Below are 6,214 nucleotides of genomic sequence, written 5' to 3'. Positions count from 1 at the left end.
TTATCCACCCCCTATCTTTTCCTATGCGCACCCCCTTCCCCAACAAAGTACGGGAATATCATATGTCATCTAAAAAGGATTTTTAAGCATCCTTAGGGCTGATTAGTCTGAGTTCATTAGGGAGATGATATAAGCACAAACATGTTTTAGTAGGTGCACGGTCCCAGCTTGTCTTTCCTTTTTTAATTGCTTGATGGGAACTGTACTAACCTTTTGACAGGACAGCTCTTTGAATACTAAACGAAAACTTTTTAGGGATAATTACATTTACACCTCCTCTAGTTTCTGACACATCAACTTCCACCCCTATAGTTTAAAACGTGACAAATACACCCCTGTAGTTTCAATTTATTTAAGGTAGGCCCCCTCAGCTGAAGTTTCGTCCATATATTGAAAGGTTAGGATGATCCGATGGAGCTGATTTTTTGGGCACACCCTATCTATGTCAGGACCCATCAAATGAACGCTTTGGATCATCCAAACAATGTGGGCCCACATTATTTGGATGATTTTTTGGTAGTATTTGGATTCGGGTATGGGCCCACATTATTTGGATGATTTTTTGGTAGTGTTTGGATTCGGGTATGGGCCTACATTATTTGGATGATCCAAAGCGTTCATTTGATGGGTCCTGACATAAATAGGGTGTGCCCAAAAAATCAGCTCCATTGGATCATCCTAACCCTTTAATCTATGGACGAACCTTCAGCTGAGGGGGCAATCCTTAAACAAATTGAAACTACAGGTGTGTATTTGTCATGTTTTAAACTTTAGGGGTGGAAGTGGATGTGTCAGAAACTAGAGGGGGTGTACATATAATTATCCCAAAATTTTATTTTGGCACCGCCACGGATTGATAATTGCACTAAGTGAACTAGTCTTTTATTATTTAATGAGAGGTCAAAGGTTAAGAAAGAAAAGACAGTGTGAGACTGTGCAATTCAGTAACTTTTTTTGTCTTTTTTGTCTCCATTCACCCAACGTCGCACATGACAGATCACAAATTCACAATTAGGTGCTTAGGAAGAAATGTCACAAATCCCATTGATCACGTCTACAAACCCTTGCGGATAGTGATCTCATTTAATTAATCTAACCACATCCTCCACAGTAATGTATTGAAGTTATCTTTTGTCTACCACCTCCGTTTCTTTGGAAAGTTTCTCTAATAGGACTAGAGAAAGCCCAACAAACTATTTTCCCAAAATTTCTTAGAAGCTCCCTAGTTTTGAGTGATCATGGGTTTTCAAAACTCGATCAATCAAAGTTAAGCTTTAAGAATCCATGAGGACGGTCCCAATGATGAGTGAGACTGTCCTTTTTACACATGGTCGACCTAATCTCCCACAAATAATTATAGAAGGATGCCACAAATATTGTTAAGATTTGTCATACATGATAAGATTTGATCGGTGGTAAATTGGGGTAGTTGATTTGGATAACGATGTGGATTAGGGAGGTTGGTTTAGATTAGGATGATCTTCATCTCATGTTCCTATCTTGTCTCTCATGTTTATCTTCAAGTGCTTATTTAAGCACTGATTATCTTAAGTGTAACACATCTGAGAGTAGAGAAAATCATAATTTTAACATGGTATCAAAGCGGGTAGATCCCACACGGCATTGAGCACAACACATAAAATGCCATTCCGGCGGACAGCTATTCCGCTAGAATTGCCGTCCGCCGGGCTATCGTCAAACCCTATCACAATCCCCACCACTTGCTGCAAATCGACCACAACACAAGCAGTCTTTCTATTTCATCTCTGTCGTCTACTGCGTTTTGATGGAATCAAGGCTTAGGAGCTTCCATTTGAGCTTGGGAGTTCAGCCACTCTCTTTTGTCCCATGGAGAACCTTTCTTCATACCTCAGTCAACAATATGGCCCTCGACCTCTTTGTCGGAGCTGTTGATTGCTCAACCTTTGTGGCGAAAAACTCCTCTCCCTTCAGGAATCTCGGTCACCTCCTTATCTCTATAGTGTCAAACCCACTTTTGGTTGGCTCACCTTATCAAGTACTTGTTGGTTGCTTGCTGTCAGAAAGGTTAGTGTGTGAAAGAAGGAAGAATTAGCTCCCATTAACTTTGATTCTTGCAACTGGTCTATGTCCTTTGTAATTTCCATAGACCTAGATTTGATATCAACACCCTTCTTCATTCTATTTTCAAAAAATAAATTTCATCATGCCTTTTGATCCCTTATCCTTATTAAGATGCCACCTTTGCTTTTACCCAAAGTTCTACCCCAACCTTATTAAGACCTCATTCATTTGTCTTTAGTTCGATGTTCTAATCCCTCACTATTGATATTTGTAGCCCTCTTTGTGTACACACTGTCTAATTTCTTTTGAAAAAGTTCCATTTGACCTTTGATGTTTGCCAATAATCATTGTCATTAAGCCGCTAGTTGCTGTTCTTTTTTCCATTTTTCCTCTCATTTTCCATTTCAGTTGAGGTACCTCTTTTTGAGTTGCGTGCCTGAAATAACTACTCTACTCAGTTGAGGTGCTTCAGTCCCTTGAGGTAAATGACTTGGACCCTTGGAGTGCGTGCCTGAGAGTGTTTTCTTGCCCATTGGGCTTATTCTCGCCAATTTTGACATTGGTCCATGGTGACCCTTTTTATGTAGACTCGCCCATCTAGGCATTGAGTCCCATTTAACCCATTGTGGCTTCCTTTCGGCAACTCGCTCCAGTGGACATTAGGCAATCGGCATCCGTGGACATTTGGCAAGAAGCATCAGTCAACAAGTGGATCTTCATCAACCGTTAGAAGATTCAATAGTTTTCTAAGTGTGCCGGGGACAATGTGTTTGGGACAATTTTTTGTAATTATTGGGGATATTTTATTGTAAGCAAACGCATATAGATTTTCAATCAATATACGTTTGAGGGGGCGTGTTAAGAATTGTCATACATGATGAGATTTGATCGGCGGTAAATTGGGGTAGTTGATTTAGATAAGGATGTGGATTATGGAGGTTGGTTTAGATTAGGATGATCTTCATCTCATGTTCCTATCTTATCTCTCATGTTTATCTTCAAGTGCTTATTTAAGCACTGATTATCTTAAGTGTAACACATCTGAGATTAGAGAAAATCATAATTTTGACAAATATCCCACCAATGCAATGAAGGGTGGTTGCTCAAAGGACAATCCTTGAGAAGATTTGTCTCTAGATACTCCCTCTATTGACCCCCATATTTCTTTCTTTTGTAACAATCCAAAGGATTACAAAACAAAAAAAGTAAAGCTCCAAAGAATTCTACCTCTGAAAGGCCATGGAGCGAAAGCTTGCGATTGAAAGGGGCCATTTGGATACATGGAATTTATAAGGCCCATTTTATAATCCTGGATTTTAGAAGCTAAAACCTGGATTTTAGAAGCTAGAACCTGGATTTTATAAGTTAGGATTGCAAAATCCAGGTTTTTAGCTTATAAAATCCAGCTTTTAAATTTTGAAATTCAAGTTTTAGCTTCTAAAATTAAAGATTTCACCATCCTAGATTATAAAATCCATGTATCTAAACTACCCTAAAATGATTTGCCGGATGCCAATGAAGAACCCAACTTATATAAAAAATCTCAAAAATAAAGGGAAATGTTATCAGCACTATTGAATTTTGATGAGGGCACTCACTTTACTAAAAAGTATGGTATGACCCGCACCATAGGATGATCCAAACCGTCTATTAGATGGGCCACAGCCTAAATAGATTATGCCCCAAAAATCATTTCCATAGGTTGATCCTAACCCTCCGATCTGAATGTTAGATGGTTGATCCTAACCCGTATAGATCGGAGGGTTGGGATCAACCTATGGAAATGATTTCTGGGGCACCACCTATTTGGGCTGTGGATCATCAAATGGACGGTTTGGATCAACCTATGGTGCGGGCCATTCCATACTTTTAATAAAGTGAGGAGTACCCTCATCAAAATAGTAGTGTGCTGATAACATTTCCCAAAATAAAATAAGCCAAATCTCTTGCATGGAATTGTGACGAAGCGAAAGATGACCGACAAACTTGCCTTCCTCTAAACATGATGTACAATGGTTCGCAATAATCATCTGACATTTTGCAAATGTGAGAATTTTCTCTAGGCATGTTGTCCAACAAAATGGACCCTAGGAACTTAAGTTACGTAAGCAGCCCAGTGTCCGGATTGGGGGTTCAAGTGTTACAATAACATTTGACCATGATCTTACCAATGGATGACCATTTCCAAATCCTCCTATCCATATCAAATCTCCTAATATAGATTTAGTTAATTAACTAAAGCAAAGTTATTGCCTCCTGAACACCGTAATAAAAGAAATCCTTTTGCGGACTATGTTCCACCAAACTCTCACCAAGTATCCTAAAGGAGTCAGCCACTCTAACCCATTTGCTTGATGCCGCCGTGAAAACTACAGGAAAATACGAGATTGAGGGGCGTATTCATGCACCACTCATCTAACCTGCAGCGATCCTGGGTAGAACTCACACTTAAGTGCTAGCTGTTAAGGGGAGGTGCCCATTCCCTTATAAGCCCATCCACATCCATTTCACTTTCCGATGTGGGATCTTTGCTTTTGCGTGGAACCCCCGTCAATCTGCCCCTCCACGCGGAAGCAACATGACAATCTCACCCCTCCACGCGGTGGCAACGTGGGAACTACGAGATCTTCTCCGAGGGAATTTCACCGTCCTCGAAGGCACACCATGGTTACCGAGATCTTCCCCGAAGGACTTTTCCTCTTCGGAGGCAATACCAGGGTTACCACGCCCTAGCTTTGTTACCATCTATAGGGACCCTGGGTAGAACTCACACTTAAAAGCTAGCTGTTGAGGGTAGGGTGCTCATTCCCTTATAAGCCCATCCACATCCACTTCACTTTCCAATGTAGGATCTTTTGCTTTTGCGTGGAAGAACCAACAAAACCAAAACTTAATCGTTTCCCCCAGCGAGTAAGATGTTCACAATTGGAGCTGGCATTTCTCCTTATGTTTGTCTTTATCAATGTCGTTTGTTAGAATATGTGAGATCCAACGGTTGTATTGGGTTGAGATCCAACGTTTGTTCACAATTGGAGCTGGCATTTCCCCTTAAATATGGTAATCTGGCTTGATGAGGCAATTAGAGTCAATTAGATCAAATTAGTAAGTAGGTTAGATGGGGCAAGCTAAGTAAATTAGGATATTAGATTTGATTTGGTGGCAAATTGATGTAGGTAGGTTTATTAGGAAAGTAGATTAGATTGAGATTATATCTTTCCATGTTTATCCTTTTGAGTGTTCTATTTAAACACTCATTACTTCATTGTAAATTATCCAAGTTTAGTGAAATTCCTAGAGTAAATTCTACATCCTCTGTGTACATTTATTGTCCATTTGCTGTTTACAATCCCAACGAGTTGAATGCATTAGACAGTAAAGGGGTGGGAGACTTGTATTAAGCGCCATTATTCTGCACCATTCTTCTGAGTTGGCCTACATTTTGCATATGCTTTCACACATTTCCCAAGTTTTTTAGGATTTCCACCTAAATTCCTACGCGAAGTTTACATATTTCTATTTCCATCTAAGACCTAAACACGTACCAAATCTGAAACGTAAAACCTTGATAAAGATTGTTCTTGGTTATATGCTAGCTAGTCAACAGATCACCATGTTATGAATCAATGGAGACTTTAAAGGATGTAATCCAATCTTACAGCGATGCGCCATATAGTGAGAGGAATCCTCTCCGGTTCACTTTCTACGCTGTTTAGGAAGCTAATTCGCACGTCCTTCACAATGTCAATGGGTTTAACTATACTTTTGCCATGGAGCTTTGCCTACCAAAGAGTCAAGTGAAGAAATGGAACTATTTCTTCTGTTTGGTTCTTCAATGAGTTCCTTGCTGTGGACTTTGCTGGCCATGTACAAGAACATCCTTCTGTTTTTTTATCCTCTCAATCCTACTAACTAGAGAAGCGTTGTTTTCCGTGTATATTTCTGAAGTGCAAAGATCATATTTAGCAAATCTTGGAAATAATTTTTTAGAATCACTTTCATTGCCTTCTTTAGGATACTGAAATTCTTTTCAACTTCTGATTTTAGAGAGAGATTTGACGGTTGATTTTGCAATGAATTCTCGGAGTAAAGCGGAGTTGCTCCAAGCAATTGTCATCCCGCCAGTTTTGCCCTGTCTAAAGACAAAGAATCAGAAGCATTGAAGAACATGATC

This window comes from Tasmannia lanceolata, unplaced genomic scaffold (genome assembly GCF_043159265.1).
Source record: "Tasmannia lanceolata isolate RefF3 unplaced genomic scaffold, GAP_Taslan_0.1 ptg000018l, whole genome shotgun sequence".
Classification (NCBI taxonomy): domain Eukaryota; kingdom Viridiplantae; phylum Streptophyta; class Magnoliopsida; order Canellales; family Winteraceae; genus Tasmannia; species Tasmannia lanceolata.
The sequence above is the reverse complement of the archived record's forward strand: the minus strand, read 5'-3'. Positions refer to the sequence as shown.